The following is an 11,244-nucleotide window of genomic DNA, read 5'->3' as shown; positions in this document are numbered from 1 at the left end:
ATATGTTGGAGTTCCAGCATAAGTACACTAGAACTCCAGCGTAATATACGGGAGTTCCAGCAAGTATAAATGTCCAGTATAATATACTGGAGTTTGGAGCACCGGTGCTCCAGTCTCCCATATATTATACAGGAGCCAACAAAGTATACCGATCCAGCATAATATGCTGGAGTTCGTACACAGATGCACCGAACTTCCGTATATTATATGGGATCGGTCTCTGTTGCAGCAAAATAGTGGCTATTTTTCATTGACTTCGTAAACGGTGGCTATTTTTGATTGACCAGTCCGAAAACTGGCTATGCCATGCTATTTTGACTCCAAACTATCCTATTACTGTAATATTTGAAAATTATTTTGTTTCCAAAATAAAATAAAAACTAAAATGCTTGGGGAAGGCATAACTCTTTTTATTATGTGGCTTACATGAGGCAAGTAACGGATTCAGTATTTGCAAATTGAATATATGGGTTTACCAATGAAGCGAAGAATCTATGCATCGGGCCGAAGAAGGTTGTATGAGTTTGTGAAAAGGGAACTTACTGGTTTTTAGGGATTTCTTTTTAAGATTGCAAATTAAAATACCATAAATTTATGTATCATTTTTTTCTTTTGTTTACATTCAAGTTCCTATAGGTAGGTTATAATCAGGATAAGAAACAGTACATGTTAGTTAATCACACCTTTTGCACTTGTATTACGTTTGTCCTCTATATACATTTGTGAAATCATAATTAGCTGATGAAATTCATGAATTAGTCTAGTTGATGACACTTCTTTAAGATTATATGTAAACTTTAGAAATGAATTTTATATCCGACATATGAAATATAACCGCAAGTCTAAATGAATTAATCAAATAAAAAATTATCAATAATTTAATCTCATTGATAGGTATCCGTAAGGTTTTTAACGGACGAATTCAAATTAAATGGAGGAGTGTAATTACGATTTTTCTGGTAAAATAATTCATAATTTATTGTGGTCAGAATTAATTCAGCAAAAAAACGAGCACAAGTATATCACAAAGTGTCACGATCCGGAATTTTCACCGTCGGGATCGTGATAGTGCCTAACATTACACTTACTAGGCAAACCAATGTTAGAGATTTATTAGCCAATTCTTTTACATTTCAGTGATTAACAATAAGCAAGCTATAACAAGTCGAAATGAACGCGGAAATATATATATCTATCTATATCTATATATATATAACCGCTTCAACTATATGCCACTACTACCCAGAATCCGGAGTTACAATTCACGAACATTCTAAGATTTTACTACAAGTATTTGTCCGAAAGAAATACAGTTGTTTGCGAAATAAAGAAAAAGTAAAGTATGAGGTATAAAAGGGGGCGCCAGGGCCTGTTGTACCAACCCGACTGGTCGTTTTGAGTAATTGCGTCCAGATCGGCAGTTTGAGGTCATGGATAGCTTCACACAGAGTATTACAACTTACGTGCATCGTCGGTTTGGGTTTTTGAGAGGTTCGGAAAGGATTTTAGGAGTGACTCTCATTTGAGAAGTCTGAAGTTGAAGGAATTGACCCTGAGTTTGACTTTTGGGTATTTGACCTCGAATCGGAGTTTCGACGGTTCCGGTAGGTCCGGATAGTAATTTTGAACTTGGACGTATACCCGAAATTTCATTTGAATGTTTCTAAAAGGTTTCGGCATCATTTGGCGGAAGTTGGCAATTTAGGGTGTGTTTGGTATAACGGAAAATATTTTTCAAGAAAATATTTTCTTAGATAACAAGTAGTAATCTTATTCATTTTTCGGTGTTTGGTACGCAAATTAAGAAAAATAACTTCTCAAGAATATTCATATATAATTTAGATACAATAAACATGAAGTCATAAACTTTCGAATCAACAACCTTCCAAACCCACAAATTTTATAAACTTCCGAACTGCTAAACTTTCGAAACCATAAAATTTCAAACCCGTAAACTTTCAAACACATAAACCTCCGAACTCATAATTTTGGAACTTGTAAAATTTTGAACCTATGAACCGAAATATGAAAAAAGTAAAACTGAAAATATATAAAAAAAAATTAAAAAAAATCCTCGGGGAAGGGGGGAGGGGGTGTGCAGAAAAACGAAAAAACAGAAATTTAAAATTAAAAAAAAAGTTATGTGGAGGGGAGGGGGATGGGATAGTGAGAGGGGTGAGGGTGAGGGTAAAGAAAAACGAAAATTTGAAATTACACAAAAAAAAGTAAAAATTATTTTTTTTTGGGAGGGAGGAGGGGGTAGTAAAGTGGGTGGTGATGGAAAAAAAAGCTGAAATTTAAAAAAAAATTGGAGAGAGGGGGTGGGGTGGGGTAAGGTGGGTGTGGGGTGTGGGGTGAGTTGGTGAGGGTGGGGAAGGTTGAGAACGAGTTTTGGAAAATGTTTTCCCTTTTCTTGATAAGGAAAATATTTTCCTCTAATTGGAGAAAACTGAATTAATAAGGAAAATATTTTCCAAAACTATCACGACCTGGATTTTTCACCCTCGGGAGTCGTGATGACGCCTGCTAATGAAAGCTAGGCAAGCCAATTATTCTGTTTTAACTACCCTTTTTCAAGTCTTAAATCTTTATAATTTCAAAACAACATATCAAAATAGCGGAAATGATAATATCAATAACAAAGCAGAAGACTAAATCTGATAATTTAACTTAATACAAACTGTAGAAGTCTAAATACAACTCTACCTAGAATTTGGTATCACAATTTCACAGACTGTCTAAGATTACTACAAATAAGGTCTGAACAAAAATATACGAATCTGTTTCTGAATAAGTAAAAGAATAGAAAAGAGATGATAGAAGGAGACACCAAGGCCCGCGGACGCCTGCAGGACTACCTCGGGTCGCCTGTTGGACAGAAGGCAGCAACCTCACTGCGGTCCAAATGCTCCGGTACCAGTATCTGCACACAGTGCAGAGTGGAGTATCAGCACAACCGACCCCATGTGCTGGTAAGTGCCTAGCCTACCCTCGGCGAAGTAGTGAGGAGGCTAGGACCAGACTACCAAATAAACCTGTGTAGATAAATCATATATAACAAAAAATAAAAGCAAATATTCACAGTTAGAGATGGGGAGGGGGAAGCACGCTACAGGGAGTATTAGATAACAACAAAATACCAAAGAGGAATGTAAAGAAACCAGAACATAATTGCCAACAATAATGAGGAAAACAAACACAATATTCACTTTCATTTCTTTCTTATTGCAGGCGTGCAACCCTATCCCATTTCATATATGATGTTTTAAGCATCAATACTACACAAGAGGGGGGTGATTTGTGTAGTACCCAATTTTCACTTAACTGAACTATAGAAGAACCTGGTTCTTCTAGGTGTTCCAACTACTACTGTTTGTGGAATAATAAATACAGAAAATAAAGAACACAGAGATTTCTTACGTTGAAAACACCTGGCTCAAAAGGTAAAAAAAAACCACGATCTGCTACTCAATAAGATTTTCCCAAACTTCCACTAAAATCACTGAGCCAAAACATCATTTACAAAAACTCTTTGTAAGCCTAAGGATTAACTCTAATCCCGTTGTGGCACACAGCCTCAACTATTGCGACAACTTCAAGTTAGCTATAACTCGAACACTCTAGGTACCTAATACAATTGCTTCTATGAAAGCTGAAAGGTACAACTTTAAACCACCTACTACAATTGAACTTAGAATAAAAGATAGACATAATGGAACTGGTTCTTCTATCTCGTTCAAGTAACTTCAAGAGTGCACACTCAAATCACACATAAGTTGCTTGCAAAATCGCCTTGCTCTTTTGCTCTCAATTTAGTTAACTTCTACGTATGTGCATTACCTGTAAAAGAGAACAACACTGGCATTTAATAGGTTAGTAATTAGAGTTTGATTGGAACTCAATTGATGCTCTCCTATCGTAGAAGAGTTCATGATGATCTCAAATTCTAACACTATCTTTATCCTAGATTGTGCTCTCTTCATATAAGGAGACTTTCTCCCCTTATCCAATATGCAACCTTTTCGATCAGATCAGGAGATATTGTTGCTTGATCAGTAGGACTTATCTCCTTCACGTGCATCTCACATATATAGGTTGATCATGATTGTGCTTCACAAGATGGACCTGGTCCATCACTAAGTTCTTTTTGTCATTCTTCAAAACTTCACCTATTCTTGGGCCAACAAATTCCCCCTTTTTGATGATGACAAATTCTGTGCTTTTTACTGATTTGGAACCTGTAATAACTCAGCTTAACCATCAATACTAAACTTAGAACATTCATTTATCACCAAGGACCAGGTTAATTAGGTTATAAATATCACTTATTTTCAAAATATGTAAAGCACAATGTCTCTTCCCCCTTTTGGCATCTTCAAAAAGTTGCATACAAAGTGTGATACCCAGATTTGAATAAGTACTCATGGCCACTGGGGCAACTGCAAGTGTAATCATGGTGCAATCATCAGTAATCAAGCCAACATATTTAAACTATCAAGGACAAATTAATCATTGAACAAGAGCAAAACAATAGTTATAATTGACAGAGATATGTTGCCACAAACAATCCACAAAAAGAAAGAAAAATATTGAAAAAATGAGCAAAAAAAAAGATAGAAATATCCCTAATCTGGGTCACTGAGGTACTGAACAAGTTCAGGAGTCCTAAGGCTTGGAGGAACCAGAGGGTTGGGTTTGTATTTGGAGAAGACTCATCATGTTATGAAGAATTCCATCATTCATCTCCTTTTCTTTGGCAAGCTCAGTTCTGAGACCATCCCTCTTAGTTTCCACTTCATCAGACCAGCCTTGAGCCTAGCTATTTCAGCATCCTTGGCTGCATATTCCTGAACCAGAGTCCTAATTTTGCTGTTGATGGGTGCCTTCAGAGATGAACCAAGTTCATTTGGGATGGCAATGACTGCATAGTCACAAGCGAGAAGAGTATTGATGCCAAAGTTATCCTTGCTCGAGGCCATTTCCCATTTCTTCAGAGGCACATTGAGCCTGTCCAGAACTATGGTTAGAATAAAGCCATAGGGAGTAGCATGGGCCTTGGAGCCGTTTATGACCATGTCTAGCAGCTTGATAATGAAGGCATGCCAGTTGATTTGTTTTCATCTCTCTAGGCACTCCATAAGAACTAGATACATGTAATTAGCAATGTGCTTTCTCTCATGTCTAGGCAATAAACACTTGTTGACAAATTCAAACAAGACCTTGTGCTCAGGCCTCATTTCACTTTTCTGCACAGCCCTGGCTTCACTTCATTCACCTCTTCTGAATCACAAAACCTCCTGGTGATTACAAGAGTAGTAGGGAGGGAGTCCGAGCAGGTCCACCTTTGCCTTGTATAGTCATCAAACCCATCAGAGGGTATGTCCAGGATCTCTCCCAGTTTCTTTACATCAAACTGCACTTGGACTCCTTTCACCAGGATACTAACAATGCCATCCTTAACCGCAACATTGGCCATAAATTCAATTAGCTCATTTCTGGCTAGCCTACCATCCATCTAAAGGACCATGTCCTTCCATCCCTGAGTAGCTAAAGCATCCACCAATCTCATCATTCCTGGTTCCACCAGGTGTTTCAGCAGTCTACCCTTTAAAATCTTTCTTTTGCCAAACATGGCAAGCTTATCCTATTCCTTCTCAGAGTCATTTTCTTCTTCTTCTCCACTCTAGTCATCATCTTCAGAAATTTTTGATTGTTTGTTTTTCACTACAGATCTTGTCCTCTTGGCCAGTGTAGGTTCAACAGCCTCAGACACAGAGGAAGACTTCTTGAAGGAGGTCTTGGGCTTTTTAGGCTTGGGGGTAAGAACCTCCACTGATGTACCTCTTTCTTGATGGACCAGTTCTATCTCCTCTTCCTCAACAGCCTTTGAGGATTCTGCAATTTTTCCCTTTCCTTTATACATTTTCTTTTTCTTACTCTCTTTTAAAGCCCTTTGTGGATCAGTTTCACTTTGTTTCACCCTATTTCTTGTGGCTCTATCCCTTGGCAGTGAAGAAGTAGTAGGTGTTGGGGATGAAGCCTTTATTTTCTTGGAAGGTTTAGGAACATTGGGGGCTTTTGTTATGAGAGTTCTGCGTTTCTTTGGGTCATAGCTTGCCCCAACCTCTTTCAGTAGGTCTGCTAGGGTCTTTTCAGTAGATGAAACAGGTTCATCTCTCTATGTGCTCAGATAAACCAACCCCTCAGCAGCTTTCCCAGAACCACTTCCCCCTAACTTTATTCCACTCTCTTCTACCCTTTCTTGTGCAACCCCACAGATAGCAAGAACTGCTCCCTTCCCATTTCCCCTCTCATTACCACATGCACCCTCTCTCTCTCTCTCTTTTTCTTTTTCAGAATTCTTTTTACCTCCACTCCTTTGTGACCCTGGTACTTCTACATCCTTAACAGACCCAACCAAAATAAACCTAGATTCTAGAATCTCAGACACAGAATAAATTACCTTAGATGGAGATTCTTGAGTCTTTTCAGAGTTAGAAGACCTAGGTGCTTCCCCCTCAATAGCGGATTGATATGATTCAGAATCAGAGCTGGAGCTGGAGTTTTGGTCTTGGATTCCCTTCAACGTTTCATTTAATTTCTTCCTCAGAGCCCCAGACGCTACAGTCTTTCGAGCAAGCATTTTCACCCTACGCAATCTAGGTTTTGGAGATGTACTGGGTGAAGGAGGTATGGATGAATTTGAGGGAGATGGTGATGGAGGAGTTCCAGGATTGTCTTGTGGGTTAGTCATGATCGTTGGTTTCTTGAGAGAATTTGGGAATTTAGAGTTTTGGAGAAGAGGTCAAGTGAAAGTGAAGAATATTTTTTGACGGTTTGGAATTATAAAGATGGCAGGAGAAATGATGTGTATTTAAAGAGAAATACACATTTAATAGATAACGACGGCCTTTTGCAGTGGTCAAATAGAGGTCTAATCAACCTGAAATTCCAAATTTTGAATGATCGGTTTATCTTCCCTAGATTTTAGGCAAAATTTTCGGTTTAGAGTTCTAGGTAGACGGAACTAGTTCAATGCTAACAGATAGAATTTTCTAGGAATTTAACAAGTGTAGGACTTCTGCTCATGATTGAATTATTAATCTTTCTAATTGTGCAGAGTATAGAAAACATACCTTAGCTTTCATATGAACCCATACTGATGAATTAGGTTCTTCATTTAGAAGTCTCTTGAACATGCTTCAAATGCCATAATAGAGAAAATTTTGTAAGAGATCAGCGAGTCATATAAACACATGTCACAGGAGTATACTAATTAAAATATGAAGCTGAGTAAGAATTAATCTACATAATTACACAAGTTCAAATTTTTTTTTCAATTTTTTTTTTCATTTTTTTTTCATTTTGCATTCTGAGCTTGGCCTATTAAGTGATCTTAATCATCCCTAATTCCAACCTGTTCCTCTCAAAGTTTTCTTTACTCAGTGCTTTAGTGAAGATGTCAGCAATTTGTTTATCAGTAGCACAAAATTCTATGGAGATCAATCCTTTCTCATAGTTATCTCTTAAGAAGTGGTGTCTAACATTTATGTGCTTAGTCCTCTTATGATGAATAGGGTTCTTTGTCATACTTATAGCACTAGTGTTATCACAGAATATCGGAATGCAACCAACTTCAATGCCAAAATCTACCAGCTGCTGTTTGATCTATAACAATTGAGCACAACAAGAAGCAGCAACAACATATTCAACCTCAGCAGTGGATAAGGCCACTGAATTTTGCTTTTTAGTAGCCCAGGATACAAGACAAGAGCCAAGAAAGTGAGTCATACCTGAGGTGCTTTTCCTATCCACAAGGAAACCTGCATAATCAGCATATTCTACTAGATTTAAATTACTACCTTTAGGATACCAAAGACATAGATCAGTGGTGCCTTTCAAATATCTTAGTATCCTCTTGACATCAGTCAAGTGAGACTCTTTTGGATTGGCCTAAAAGCGAGCACAAAGCCCTACACTAAAAACTATGTTAGGTCTGCTGGCAGTAAGATACAAGAGTGAACCAATCATACCCCTATACAACTTCTGATCAACTGATGAACCAGGTTCATCTATGTCTAATTTAGTGGCAGTTGCAATGGGGGTGTCTATTTCCTTTGATTCATCCATTTTAAACTTTTTGATCAGCTCTTTTGCATACTTCTGTTGATGAGTCATGGTTCCATTTGGGATTTGTTTGATCTGTAAGCCTAAGAAAAAGTTAAGCTCGCCCATCATACTCATTTCAAACTCACTCCCCATTAAGTTAGCAAAATCCTTACTTAGTTTATCAGTGGTGGCCCCAAAGAATATGTCATCAACATATATTTGTACCACAAGGAGATCCTTACCTTTTTCCCTTCATAATAGGGTACTATCAATTTTACCTCTTTTGTATCCATGTTCAAGCCGAAATTTGGACAGTCGTTCATACCATGCTCTAGGAGCCTACTTGAGTCAATAGAGAACCTTGTCTAATTTGTACACATGCTCAGGACATTCCTTGCTCTCAAACCCTGGAGGTTGTTTCACAAACACTTCTTCTTTCAAGTAGCCATTCAGGAAGGCACTTTTGACATCCATCTGATAGAGAGTGAATTCCATGTGTGCAGAAAAGGTTATGAGGAGTCTTACTGCCTCTAGTCTTGCAACTGGAGCAAAAGTCTCATCATAATCTATACCCTCCTCTTGGCTGTAACCTTGGACCACAAGTCTTGCCTTGTTTCTTGTAACTGTTTCATCTTCATCAAGTTTGTTTCTGAAGACCCATTTTGTACCAATAACTAATTTGTCATTGGGTCTTGGAACTAGATGCCAGCCTTGACTTCTCTCGAACTGATTGAGTTCATCTTGTATTGCATTCACCTAATCTGCATCCTGCAAAGTCTCAACAACATTTTTAGTTTCAATAAGAGATAAGAAAGCATCAAAAGCACACAGATTATTTAATTGTGATATAGTTTTGACTCCATATGTTGGATCAGTGATTATGTTCTCAATATGATGAGAACTTTGCTACTTGTGAGGTTTCACAACCGTGTCTGCTAGATGTTTCTCCCATGTTCTGTTGTTGAGGAACTGGGTCATGAACAAGTTCTTTTAGGGGATTTGTTTCAATTCCTCTTTGATCAGTTCCCCATGTCAGGTTGCCCCTGAATAGAAGGACCTGTTCCATCACTTGTTCCTTCTTTTGGTGCCACTTTAACTTGTACTGAGACTTCAGTCAAATCCTTTACCAATCCAATGGCTTTATCTTCATGTTTCTGTCTCTCAGAAAGAATGTTAGTTTCATCAAACACTACACACATACTTTCTTCTACATACAAAGTTCTTTTATTGAACACTTTATATGCTTTGCTATGTGAAAAATATCCTAAGAATACTCCCTCATCACTTCTAGGATCAAACTTACCTAGGGAGTTTTTACCATTATTGTGCACAAAGCACTTACATTCAAATGCCCTAAGATAGGATATATTTGGTTTTCTCCCTTTAAGTAACTCATAGGGAGTCTTCTCTACAAGAGGTCTAGTCATGCATCTATTGATAATGTAACATGCAGTGTTTACAGCCTCTGCCCAGAAGCTGTGGGGCAGTTTACTAGAAAGAAGCATATTCCTAGACATGTCTTCAAGAGTCCCTGTTCTTTCTTTCAACAACTCCATTTTGTTGAGGAGTCCTAGGGGCAGAGAAGTTATGATCTATACCATGCTCATCACAGAATTCAACAAACTTAGCATTTTCAAATTCAGTTCCATGATCAGACCTAATGGATGCAAGTTGATTACCTAGTTGTTTCTGAGTTTTTCTAACAAAAGCAGCAAACATGTCAAATGCTTCATCTTTAGATGTTAAAAATAGTACCCAGGTAAATCTAGAATAATTATCAACAAGTACCATTAAATATTTCTTTCCACCTCTGCTCATGGTTCTCATTGTACCACAGAGATCCATATGGACCAGTTCCAATGTCTTGGTTATGCTTACCATTTTATTACTTTTGAAGGATGATCTTACCTGTTTCCCCCTTGCACAGGTCTCACAAACTTTGTCTTCCTTAAACTTGATGTTAGGTAACCCTATCACCAAGTCCTTAGAGACTAATTTGTTTAGCTGATTCAGACTAGCGTGACCAAGTCTTTTGTGTCACAAGAGGGGATCATTATCCAACACTTAGGTAGGTGAGTTCATTTTCTGAAAGAGTAGACAAATCTACAATGTAAATATTGTTAACTCTTTTTCCCTGCAAAATAATCTTGTCAGTGGTAAGGTTAATTACAAAGCATTTAGTAGAGGTGAATGCTACAAGGTTACCTCTGTCACACAGTTGTGACATACTGTTCAAGCTGTATTTCAAGCCATCTATTAAGTAGACATTCTCAATGGAGTGAGAGTCTGTCTTACATACCTTTCCAACCCCAATAATCTCACCTTTCTTCTCATTTCCAAAGGAGACATTACCTCCATTTAAGTCCTCAAGTGAAAGAAACTAGTTCTTACTTACAGTCATATGTTTTGAGCAGCCACTATCCATGTACCATATTTGGCTATTTCCCTTCACTTGGACCTGCAAAAAGAAATCAAGGGTTAGTCTTAGGAACCCAAACTAGTTTGGGTCTCTTTCTATAGGCAAAGGGATAAATCAAATTCCTTTTAGGCCACCCAGGCAACCTATTTTTATATTGAATAAAAGCTTTGTTCTTTTGATTGGCCTTTTCTTTTGCATTACATTCATTTTTGTAATGGCCAATTTTGTCACAGTGTGTGCAGATTTTGTTCTCAGGGAGAGTGAGGTACTTGCTTTTAGGATCCCACTAGGTGCTTGAGTCTCATAGCCAAGTCCTCTTTTGTTGCTATTGTGATGCTCTTGTAGCCAGGAAAGTGCATCAGAAGTCTTGTTCCATTTGCAAGTTCTGTCTAGTTCATGTTTTACCTTCCCTAGATCTTCTTTAAAGACTTTTATCTGCTCATCCTTCCTGTACAACTCATCCTTCATTTTTCCTATGTTTTCTTCTAGGGTGAGATGTTTGTGGATAGATTTCTTCTTACCTGTTCCTAGTTTCAGTTTTAAGTTCTTAGACGTAAGTTCTAGGATACTAGTGTCAAGTTCAAGAACCTGGTTCTTCAACTCAGCATTTTTCCTATCACTCTTATTAGCCCTAGACTCTAGATTTTTGCACTTGGCTATTAGGATCACACATTCCCTAGACAGATCTTCCTTCTCATTGTTAATTATCTCAAACT

This window comes from Nicotiana sylvestris, chromosome 1, assembly GCF_000393655.2.
Source record: "Nicotiana sylvestris chromosome 1, ASM39365v2, whole genome shotgun sequence".
Taxonomy (NCBI): Eukaryota; Viridiplantae; Streptophyta; class Magnoliopsida; order Solanales; family Solanaceae; genus Nicotiana; species Nicotiana sylvestris.
The sequence above is the reverse complement of the archived record's forward strand: the minus strand, read 5'-3'. Positions refer to the sequence as shown.